Source organism: Chiloscyllium plagiosum, chromosome 30 (assembly GCF_004010195.1).
Source record: "Chiloscyllium plagiosum isolate BGI_BamShark_2017 chromosome 30, ASM401019v2, whole genome shotgun sequence".
NCBI lineage: Eukaryota > Metazoa > Chordata > Chondrichthyes > Orectolobiformes > Hemiscylliidae > Chiloscyllium > Chiloscyllium plagiosum.
The window spans coordinates 17,602,094-17,614,368 of record NC_057739.1 but is presented as its reverse complement, the minus strand read 5'-3'; the positions used below and the strand labels follow the sequence as shown (position 1 = coordinate 17,614,368).

The following is a 12,275-nucleotide window of genomic DNA, read 5'->3' as shown; positions in this document are numbered from 1 at the left end:
AAATACAGGTAGTGGAAACATGCATCTTTGAAAATAATTGACAAATGATGATGACTTGTCTGTCACAAATTTGAATTTCTATTATTTCTCATGTCATCCATCTTTGCCTCTACTTCCTTGTCATTTTCCATATGGACTGATATGTCTCTGTCATTATTGGAGAAATTACAGAATTCCCTGACTTACTCTCATTTGTGCTCTCCAGCAGATATAGAAGTCATGCTGTGGCCAAATGATAGATTGTACTGCCAGCTTTGATTCTTTGGGGAACTACATCGACCTTATCAGCTCTGTCACTAGCTCCAGAAAATAAACCCACAAGGGACGGCAAGAACTGAAATATTAATCAATATAAAGAGACAAATAAAAATATTGCCTATTTTCCCCAAATCACCTTTATTTAATCAGAACACTGAGCTTAATTTTCTAAGAAAAAAATTAATGTTTCAACTTCTGCATTTTAAGACGTCATATTTCAAATAAGACCATTTTACACTTATACTGTTTAGCAGATTTGGAGATAAGCAAGTTGAGTCCTAATGTATAGTAGAGTGCATTATTTTAGTTAAATATTACTATTGACAAACACTTGTACTCCTGGGGAATTGAACTCAAATCCTCCAATAAGTTTATTATCCTCAGTTCCATGGTAAAAGAATTCTTTCACACCATCCAATCCTCACATCAGAAAATGTAAACTGGGTTTTCTTTGACAATCTGTATGAATTAGGCTGTTTTACTGCTCCTGCTTCTTAGAGAAGGGTGTAATTCATTTCTACTGAGCGAAAACAATAATTCCTGTGTGTATTCATATTGTTGTGTATTGACCATGTTGAATATTTAGAGAAAAGGCTTAGAAAAAGTGAAGTAGATGTTTCCATCAGGTTTCCAATGGTGTGCAGTTTGAAGTGTGAAAATAAAGCTGAAAGTGTAAGAATGTAATATTTACTGATAATAGTTTTGCAATGCATTCTGAGTTATTAGTGTGAACATATGTTCAATGCTGGCAAACAAAAGATCAGTTTTACATACAAGATCAAATCACGCCTTGAATTTCACTGCATTTGAAGAATAATCAAAATAAAATGAGCTTCATTTTAAACAGAAATGCTGCCTGTGGCTACCTAAATCAAGGGTGTTGGAGGTAAATTCTGTAGGACATTCAGAAAGAAATTGGATATATATTTGAAAAGGAAAAAGAATAGATCGGGGTTGAGGGGGAAACAACCTGGAGAGTGGGACTAATTAGTAACATTTTTAGCCAATACCAAATGAGCTTTCTGAACTCTATGATTTTAGGAATGCATGAGCAAATCTTTCGTCAAACACGCAAGAACTTATCATAATCATTTTCTTTCCTCATTTTAGAAATTTAGGGACAGGTGAAGATAGTATGGCTGAATACCTGTTAGGAGAAAGAAACCTGTGAGAGGGTCAGAAGGGAAGCCTCACTGTTGAGATGATGTATTGTAATTTGAAATCATGAGTATCACATTTCCCATTTGAATATACAGATATGTTTATTATCAATGTTCACAATGATGTGGAGGTACTGGTGTTAGACTGGGTTGATCAAAGTTAAAAATCACACAACACCAGATTATAGTCCAACAGGTTTATTTGGAAGTGCAAGCTTTCAGGTAGCTACAAATAAACCTGTTGGATTATAACCTGGTGTTGTGTGATTTTTAGCAATGTTCGCAATGATCAATCAAGTTGCAGAACAACTGACAGTTACTTCATGTAATTCAAGAGAATGGTAACATCAGTATCACTGCACAACTCTTCTGTTTAAAAGCAAGTCCAGGCTTAGCATCATTGTGAAGGATTTACAGGTCCTCACATCAAGCACCACATGTTTCTCAGCAACGGTGTGTGATCAGTAAAGAAAGGTGATGTCTGAGTACGTGGATAAATATTTCAAATTAAATCATATTTGTGCACTGGCAGTGAAGGAGATAAAAGCTGAGGGTAGTATTCAAAACAAAATTATGATCTGATCAGATTTCTTCACCTGATATTAGTTTTTAATATAGAACATAGTAAAATCTTAATACAGCCAGAATGCCTCTTTAATGACACTTTACTAAACAGTACATGCATTTTAATAAATTTACAGTGTATTATTTATCCAAGCAACTGCAAGGTCTGATTTATCTATCATTCTCTCCAGCAAATAGATTTATTTTGGTCTCTGAGAAGATGGATGAGGTTGCTGCAGCTTAGAAATTGCTTTGTACAGGATTTAGACTTGCTATTGAATATGTTTATAAGCTTTGCTTAGCCAATTTATGTGGAGTTAACTCATTTAGAAGAAGCAATTTGAGCTGTATGTGAGAATTAATAATACTGACTTGAGACCCATTTGATGTTTGTAAGGATATGCACTGAGAAATTCATCATTTGATTGGCCCCCCCACCCCCCTCCCTTCCACTCCCTGTACCGGGGTATATCCTGACACTCAGTTTCAATGCAGTCAATAGAACAGGCTTCATGAAAATGTAATAGGCAAATGTTGAATTTAAGGAGATAGCAGGAGGGATCTTCATTGATACGGCTCTAGGAGCAGAAGCTGTCATCTCAGTTTTAATGTTGAAAAGTGTGGTGCTGGAAAAGCGCAGCAGGCCAGGCAGCAACCAAGGAGCAGGAAAATCGACGTTTCGGGCAGAAGCCCTTCTTCAGGAATGAGGCTGAAGAGCTTCAGGGCAGAGGAGATGACCTGGGGGGGTGCAGTGAGAGAGGGACTCACTGAGATCCTTGTAGAGGGAGGAGGAGAGCTTCTTCAAAGTAGGCATCCTTGCAACAGGATTCGCAGTAGGTTAAGATCAACTAGGAGAAAGTGAGAACTGCAGATGCTGGAGACCAGAGTTGAAAGGTGTGGTGCTGGAAAAGCGCAACAGGCCAGGCAGCATCTGAGGAGCAGGAGAATCGACGTTTCGGGCATAAGCCCTTCTTCAGGAATGAAGAAGGGCTTATGCCCGAAACGTCGATTCTTCTGCTCCTCGGATGCTGCCTGGCCTGCTGCGCTTTTCCAGCACCACACCTTTCAACTCTGGTCTCCAGCATCTGCAGTCCTCACTTTATCTCAATTTTAATGGTGAGTTCCCTAATCATTGCAATGCCTTCCTAGGGAGAAGTGCAATGCCAGCAAGTCACCTTCAAACTTGACTCCCAGACAAAGTACCATTGTATGTTCCATAATTTGGTCAGGTTTTCTTCATTCATAGCCAGGCAAAGGGTGGAGGTATCACTTGTACATCAGGTGGCTGCACCAACCCTTTCCAATTTGGATCTCATTGAAGGTTGTCCACATAACCCAAGGGAGATTGAAGCCTGGTTGATGAGATGTTGTTTGGGAGACAATATGTTTAGTTGTTCAAGTTTCCTTTAGGTTTCATCAGTGGTGTATGGTGGTTGCTCCTTAGAGAACATACAGGACCTAAAGTCATACAGCATGGAAACAGACCTTTCAGTCCAACCAGTCCACTTGCCTGCATTTGGTCCATATCCCTCTCAACCTTTCCTATTCATGTACCTGTCCAAATTTATTTAAAATGTTGCAACTGTACATGTATCTACCACTTCCTCTGGCAGTTCATTCTATATACAGATGAAAAAGTGTGAACTTGTCTGCTTTGCAGACAAAATATAAAAACAGTATGTCATTTGAACATGATTTGGAGATGCTGGTGTTGGCTTGCGGTGTACAAAATTAAAAATCACACAACACCAGGTGATAGTCCAACAGGTTTAATTGGAAGCACTAGCTTCCAGGACCTGATGAAGGAGCAACACTCTGAAAGCTAGTGCTTCCAATTCAACCTGTTGGACTATAACCTGGTGTTGTGTGATTTTTAACTTCAATAAGCCTGCACTTTATGTCCATAGAATTTAACATTTGGAGTGCTGCAAACCTTGTGATGTTCAAGGTGGAATTCAAAGACAATGGACTTGGCTGTTTTTGTTTGCAATCTCAACTAGTCAGCCATTTTTGACAGGTCAACAGTTCATCAAGGCTTCCATAACCTTGCAAGATTTTGCCTGAGTTGTCAAGATAATATTGTCAGTGTAAATAAATTTTCTTGACACAGTGATAGGTATGTTGCTTATGGAGATATGGCTGGTGTGGATTATGACAACCTTTTTGAGACCCACTCTGTCAAAAGGAATTAATCAAACAGATTCCTGAACTTTCAAATTCATAATTAATGTCATCAAAACAATTGCTGGATATATTGTGGAGGGTGATGAATCGTTAGAAGGTACTACCCCAGAGAAGTATGGAGGCTGAGTCGTTGAGTACATTCAGCATCAGAAGTGTATACATATTAAAGATATCATGGGTTAAGGAATATGCAGGAAAATGACATTGAAATGGAAGATCAGTCATAATCTAGTTGGTTGTTGGAAGCCGTGGTGTACTTCTACATCCATTTCCTATGCTTATATGTATGTGACAATAGGAGATTTGTAAAATGATCCAGACAACACTTCTGCAAAAATAGCAAAGTAAGCAATATGAATAATATTATGGTTTGTATCAGGGTGTGGTAGTTATATGGAACTCTTTTCCGCAAACAGCAGTGGATGCTGGATCAGTTGTTAACTTTAAATCTGAGATAGATGGATTTTTATTAAGCAATGGTATTAAGGAATATGAGTTAAAGGCAGATATATAAGTTAGGTAACAGATCAACCATGATCTCATTGAATGGCAGAACAGGCTCGAAGGGCTGAATGGCCTACTCCTATTCCTCTATTCTGATGTTCCTACCATCACACATGAGTCATTGAGTACATTCAGCACCAGAAGTGTATACATATTAAAGATATCATGGGTTAAGGACATATGCAGGAAAATGGCATTGAAATGGAAGTGTAAGGAATTCAACTTTTATGTTTTATATTGTCTTAAAGAAAATTAATAATTTGTCATAATTTCAAATGCATAACCAATTTTATTTTTAAATCATCTAATAATTACCAATTCTTAAAGAGTCAAAACAGGATGAAAGCAAAATGATTATAGATATAAAGAAGTGTAAATTAATTAACCCTATGCTGCACAGTAGGGTTTATTTCTTCATTAGAATGACCTTTTGCGTTACATGGTCACTATCTGACTGTTGAACAATTCCAGGCATCCTTTGAGTCATCCAACCCATTATTTGAACACAGACATTTGATAAGTCTCCTGACTCTACTGATCTTGGAACCCTAGTAGTGAAATGTGCCTTGAAACTAATGGAACCAGGTGCTGGCAGAATAGAATTAAATTAGAAGTTAAAACATCTCATAAAATGAACCTCACAATGCTTAGTTAACCCTCCTGCTGTTTGGGTCAAACACATACTTTATTAATTTTACCCTCTATTGACTTCAATGATGAGTAAAATTGGGCAGGGTGTAAAACAGACAATGAAACAGTTTTGATTGATAGTGAATGCATACTTTCCTTAATTTTCCCCTAATTTCCTAATAACTTAAAATGAGAACAGGCTGCCCTACTGCAAGATCTCTGATTTTGCTCATAGTTACAGCTTGGAGTTCAAGTTGAGATTGATATTTAAATGGAATTAACAATCTCTATAATATGGGCCTGATTAAATTGTAGCTAGTTCCAAAGAGGAGATTCAAGTTCCATCTGCTGAATTTGCTGAAAGCTGTTCCCATCATTGAGGTAGCTCTCAAAATACGAGCCTTATTTTAATTTGTGGACCAATCCAAATTAAACAACTTTTTTCTCCTTGCAATGGGGATGATAAAAGGTGGGGATAATGTTCACTAACATAATCTTTGGTTCATTTTTTCTTTATCTCGAACTGATTTATCAAAGTGGCACTCATATTTCAAGATGTTAACATTTTCAGAATGCTACCTTAAGGCAATAATGGCTGACTACATCTTTGTTAATCACATGGCTTCTTTGCCCAATTATTAAAACTTCGATGTTTCTATCAGATATCCTCAATGACGTGCTTCTATTCTGCATATTGGACCGAATGCATGGAAAAGCACTTGGCATCTTTTCAAGTGTAACGATGGCATGGGCCTTCACTTTTTTATTGTGTCCCTTTATTTATTGAGAAAGATTGTAGCAGAACTGTTTGGCTGGGTTTTCAATTTGGCTGCTTAGGACACATATGGAGATTTTGCAATTTCCACTTGAATCAAACTAGGTAGGTCATAAATCTTTCAAACATACAGAAATATGTTTTGACAAGGGAGTTATTTCAATCATCTGTGTATTAGCTTCCTTATTGAACCATACAATAGCCATTGCTTTATATGACTCAACTTATATGCGAGTGTGACCAATTTATTTCACTGCCTTGGCATACAGGTATTTTTAATAAGATATTGCACTCATAATATGCTCTTGCATCATGCTGATGGAAGCATTAGGTGAGTAATTGCTGCCTCTTGCGTTTGATATGCATGCGGGAACTTACCTCTGCCCTCCACCATGTACGTATTTTGCTTCCTTTAAGATTTTACAGTGCTTTCCATTAATTATTATATACACCATCCAAAAATTTCATTACCAACAAAATGTATTCAAATTGTTTTAAATAATTGGTTAAGAAACAGAGAATCAAAGCATTGAATCATATATTGGTTATAGAGCAGGAAAAGGTTATTCAGCCTGGGTTATCCTTGCTGATTCTCTGTTAAAAACACTTCAGCTAGGTGCCCGCCTTGCTTTTTTTCCATATAGTCCTGTAATTCTTTTCTCTTCAGATATTTATCTGATTCTCTTCTAAAAGACACAATTAAATCTGCCTCTACCACACTCTCAGGCAGTGCATTCCAGATCCTAGCAACTCACTGATGAAAGGAGGTTTTTGTAAGTACCTTTTCTGATGTGTTCAGAATGATGGCAAGAAGGACATGAGATACAGATCACATAAGGGCACAGGTGCACCAAAGCATTGAACACATTGTGCAAACACAAGGTGAATGAGGTTGAGAATGTCCAATATTATTGTTACAGTATTATATCATGCTTTTTCCAAAAGTGCAACCTTGTAAATTTAAAATTATAATCTTAGAGCAGCACATGGAGAGTATTTGTTCTTGTTTCTTTTCTTGCTAAGGCTCTCTCATCATCTGCATATTCAATTTCTCCTGCTTTAAAACTCAGTTTTACTTTGTTTAGCCAGTATTTGCAAAGAAATTCTAGCCTGACTTATTTGTGACAGATAAAATCATAGACTGCCAGGGTAGAAATTAATGGAGCCCATAATGTTACTCATTCGGTTCAGACTTGCATGTAAACACTGCTCATGATTTTATTAACAATATTCTTCTGTCCCAAAAAATGGGCTTAACTTTAATAATCTGCAATGCACTATCAACATGGTTGAAAGCAGAGTCAATAGCTACCTTCAAAAGAAAATTTTGATATATACCTGAAAGCGAAAAACAAAATACTGTAGGGGTTTGAGCAAACCAGGGGAGATTTGGACAAAATAGACAGGTATACAAGGGTTCAGTCCAGCACAATGGACTGAATGGCAACTTTGCATGAATAACTTATGAACTCACCATCCTCTAAACTATTTCATTGAATTTTCTCACCAAGTGTACGGAAAAATCTAACAGGTCCTAAACCAACTGTTTTGTTCAGAATACATTAATAAACTGCAGCAATATCCTGAACATAGGACTATTTTGTTAGGAAGCATGCTCTGTTAAAGTAGATCAAGAAAATTGTGATTTGTGTTTTGTTCTGTGTCTATCTCTCTGACTGCAGACAATTTTTGGTACAGATGTGTATTTACGAGTCCCTGCATTTAATTAGGAGTGGATACTAACTCTCAGTAGGTCTGTACGTGGCTTTCAAAGAACTAAAGATAGCACATGGAAATACAATCAAATGTGCGCCGTCACTTCTGTCTGGATTGAGGGACTGCTGGCTTTCCTTAATACCTGTTCTCTAGCATTTTGCCAAGATTAGGACAACAGTGTGAGATAAATGCACTTGGAGTTAAAGCTTGATAAAGTACTTAAGGAAATAATATTCTTTGGGGAGATAAAGAATGTGTTCAGTACCAGACACTGCTATATTTATAAGCCAGAAAAGGGTTGTAAACAGCTAAGCTTTAAGTTTACAACTGACTTTAATCACAAGCATCTTTAAGGTCTGAAATGAAAACAACTGGATTATTCTGTGAAGATAAAGGCACAACTATATAAACAAACATCAGTAGCAGGATATCAAAAAATGCCTGTTGCAAATGGATTTTTTTTTAAAGTAGGCATTTACCTTCAATGGTTCTGAAGTAACAACGGTGACCCAGTTGAACGTAGACGCATTTCCCAGGGCGGCTGGGCAATAGCTCCTGTTGTTTCTGACGAGATTGGAAGATTGAGAAGGCTTTGCTCTCTGCTCCTGTTTAAATACCACAGGTCTTCAGCTGCATTTGTGCTTGTAGCCCCTTGCACTCCCAAAATAGAGACCCTGCCACAAATCAAGGATTTCCAGCTGAAACATTTAAGGGTACCAAGGGAGAGAAGGGCTGCCTCTGCAAGTGGAGAGCTGCGACCAGTTATTGGTTGAACATATATACACTAGATTGTAGGAGTGTTGAAGCCAGTAGCAACTCAAAAAAGGTGTTTAATTCACAATAGAGGAATAAGAGTGAGGCGGAGATTCATGGCGAGAAAGTGTTTTAAATAACAGAAAAACATTTTTCCCTTTTAGTGTTCTCGCAGAAGAAAAAGTAAAAGAAACATTGGATTTCTGTGTTATAATAATGCTCATCGCCTCTTACAGAAATAAAAAAATTATACTACATAGAGCATAGGAGATTTAGTTAAATATTTCATTAAATAATTTCAAGATCAGTAAAACAACACTGAGCTCCACTTCTTTGTGTAACCATAAAATAACTAAAGCTCAAATTAAATTCCACCATTATTAACAATTGTAAGTGGTTGGTACACTCCATAAACTGATTATTAACATAAAAGATACAGGTTTAACTAAATAATTCTTTGTCTGTAAATTTACTGTTGAAACTAATTTATTGTTGTCATTTCATAAAGTCTGACGTTTTTGCTACACTTGAGCATCAAAAATTATGTAATACCTTTTTATTGCCCTTATCAGAAGATGTGATACCAATATACAGAGGTCAGAGAAAAATTGGTGAATTCCTCAAACTCTTTCCTTTCTTCTATGCTTCTGATCTCCTCACAGCAATCCTTCAAACTAGGTTACAGCTCCATGACCATAAATTCTTCCTGCTTGGCTAAGGACATAGGTCCTAAAATCACAGTGTGGGTTAATAGTATATAAATATTGAGTGCCTGAAATTCCTCTCCCCCGCTATTTTAACAGAGATGCTAAGCGAGTTAAAATTAATGGATTACATACAACCTCAGGCTGGTAACAAAAGGAACGTCATACAAATGTAGTTAGAACTTAGATGCTAGGATCCCATGGCAACGTTGTAAAGGTCATGGTATTACTTATTAATCTAATTAGCAGAATGAGGTCATACCATTGCCTTCTTACCTTTTTGAAAAGAAACTGTTTCTCGTGTGCTTCATTGTAACCTTGCAGCAGTACCCCTCAACTCTACAACGGGCTTGTTTGTTTTTGTAATTATCATTAAAGCATATAATGAGCTAGAAGATGCAGGGCTGTTGCACAAATTGATGAATATATTCATCAAACCAGACCACGGTTCAAATGCAGTTTTTCCACAATGCAATTTGGTACCAGTTGTTATCAATGGGAAATTTAGTTTCAATAGAGGCAATCAATTAAAGCTTAAAAGTTACTACAAAACCTGGACTACTCATCAACTTTTATAAACTCAAACATAATTAAACTAAATTTGGAAATTATTCTATCCAATGTCGTTATGAATGTTTTTGTATTAAATTGCTCTGTCAATGTTTTGAATGCAGGGTTAATAACGAATTTATTTTTACTGACAAATGTCTGTTACAATAACAAACAAAGGAGTATGAATTCAGAGTAATATTGTGTAGTATAGTTTTCAGGTAACAGATAACAATCTAATTCTCTCTCCATACTAATGTAGGGGTTTATCCCTTCATATCAGTCCTTAATGTTCAAACCAACTCTTTGTGAAAGCAATCCAAAACAAACTTCACTGTCCTACTGTGCCTCTATAAATCTTGACATGCCTGGATTCCTTTAACACATGTCATAATCCCTACTTTAATCACTACTCGTGGCAACACAATCCATTATTCCATTTTCGAATGTCAGTTTACTCTCTTTCATTCTCTTCCATCAGGCAGAAGATATAAAAGTTTGAAAACATATTGTAACAGAATTAAGAACAGCTTCTTCCCCGCTGTTATGTTGCAGCTGTGCAAAACCCTGGTTTGAGTGTGTTGCTGGAAAAGCACAGCAGGTCAGGCAGCATGCTCTTTGGATGCTGCCTGACCTGCTGTGCTTTTCCAGCAACACACTCTCAACTCTGATCTCCAGCATCTGCAGACCTCACTGTCTCCAAAAATCTGGTGCGGCCTCACTTGGAGTATTGTGTATAGTCCTGGTCACCACATTGTAGGAAGGATGTGAAAGCTTTGGAAAGGATTCAGAGGAGATTTACTAGGATGTTGCCTGATATGGACGGAAGGTGTGATGAGCAAAGGCTGAGGAACTTGAAGCTGTTTTGATTAGAGAGAAGAAGGTTGAGAGGTAACTTAATTGAGACACATAAGATAATTAGAGGGTTAGATAGAGTGAACAGTGAGAGCCTTTTTCCTTGGACAATGATAGCTAGTACGAGGAGACTTATCTTTAAAGTAAGGGGTGATAAATATAGGATGGATGTTAGAGGTATTTTCTTTGCACACAGCATAGTAGGGGCATGGAATGTCCTACCTGCAACAGTAGTAGACTCACCAATTTTAAGGGCATTTAAATGGTAATTAGATAAACATATGGATGAAATTGAATAGTGTAGGTTAGATAGGCTTCAAACTGGTTCCACAGTTCGGTGCAACATTGAGGTCCAATGGGCCTGTACTGCATTGTCATGTTCTATGTTCTATGTTCTATTAGACTTATAAATCGACCTCTCGTATATTGATCTTTCTCTACACCTTCTCAATTGAAAATACAATTGTAACACAATATTCTGCATTCTGCTGTATTGCCCTGATGTGCTTTTGTGAGGTATGATTTGTCTATTAGCATGCAAAACAATAATTTTCACTGCATCTCAGTGACAATGAGAAATCATATCAAGTATCTATAACCATATTCAAACCTGGATCTGAATGAGCTGCTATAATTGTAAGTCAATAAAATCAAAATGTTACCATGGATAATCAACTCTAATAACTCAAATAGATTTGCAACATGACCTTCTATCTATGTGAGGTGATCTTTTACAATTAATGGGAAAATAATTATAAAACAAGGTGAATGCAATGTATTTTATTAAATATGCAATTGTTATTTTCAATAGTAGCTAAGAGTCTTGTGTAAATCTCTGCAGTGATGGGCCTCAAGTCATTTGTTTTGTCATAAATTGTATGTCGAGGATCTCACTGTTACATTTCAAAATTAGACACAACAGAATAACTTAATTAATAGTGTGTACTGGGATGAACTGACAAAGTAGCAAATCTATGAACAGCCTATAAATATCACAGACCTCACCTTTGTCTTCTGAATTTATATATTTTATGAAGGTGGCAATACTTAACTTGTGCACTCCCTCCTCATTTAAGGACTTTAGATTAGATTAGATTCTCTACAGTGTGGAAACAGAGAGTTGTCTGAGGCGAGAATTGAACCCATGTCTCTGGTGCTGTGAGGCAGCAGTGCTAACCACTGTGCTGCCCTAGTGTGTCCAGGAACACACATGAGGTGTAGGAAGGTGTAGGAAGGATTAGGAAGCTGCCATTTTCACATGCTATCCTCCACGGAAAGGAGGGTAAAGACAAAATAGGTGTTTACTTGTTCCTAACAATGCTGCAGTATTTTCTGAAGAATCATTAGCATACTAATACACAAATAATACTGTATTTTATTTCGCAACATTTGATAATATTGACACTCTTCAGTTGATGAAATGACTTCTTACTTAAAAAGTGATGCCATATGAGAAAGCCAAATAGTACAGCATTATAAGACATAATTGATAAAACATACATCACTTTACAATATGATTATGGTTTCCAACATGCTTCCATTGAGCTAGAGTCCAAAAATCAAGTTCTCATCAGTGGGTCTAACTGGCAGGCAGAAACAGTGAAGAGTGATTGCGAAAGAGTG

General features: G+C 36.9%; 1 protein-coding gene across 11 annotated transcripts in view; it reads right to left on the bottom strand.

Moving 5' to 3' along the window:
* tncb (tenascin Cb) overlaps positions 1–8,437 on the bottom strand; it is a 330,609-nt gene extending 322,172 nt beyond the window's left edge. For 2 of the 11 annotated variants that reach the window (XM_043719944.1, XM_043719943.1), the window contains exon 1: positions 8,271–8,427. The gene's annotated coding sequence lies outside the window, so the exon portion shown is untranslated. Of the gene's footprint in view, positions 1–8,270 lie in introns of all 11 variants that reach the window. The other 9 variants (XM_043719946.1, XM_043719945.1, XM_043719947.1 and 6 more) reach the window with 6 other exon arrangements.
* Between the last annotated feature and the right edge of the window lie 3,838 nt (positions 8,438–12,275).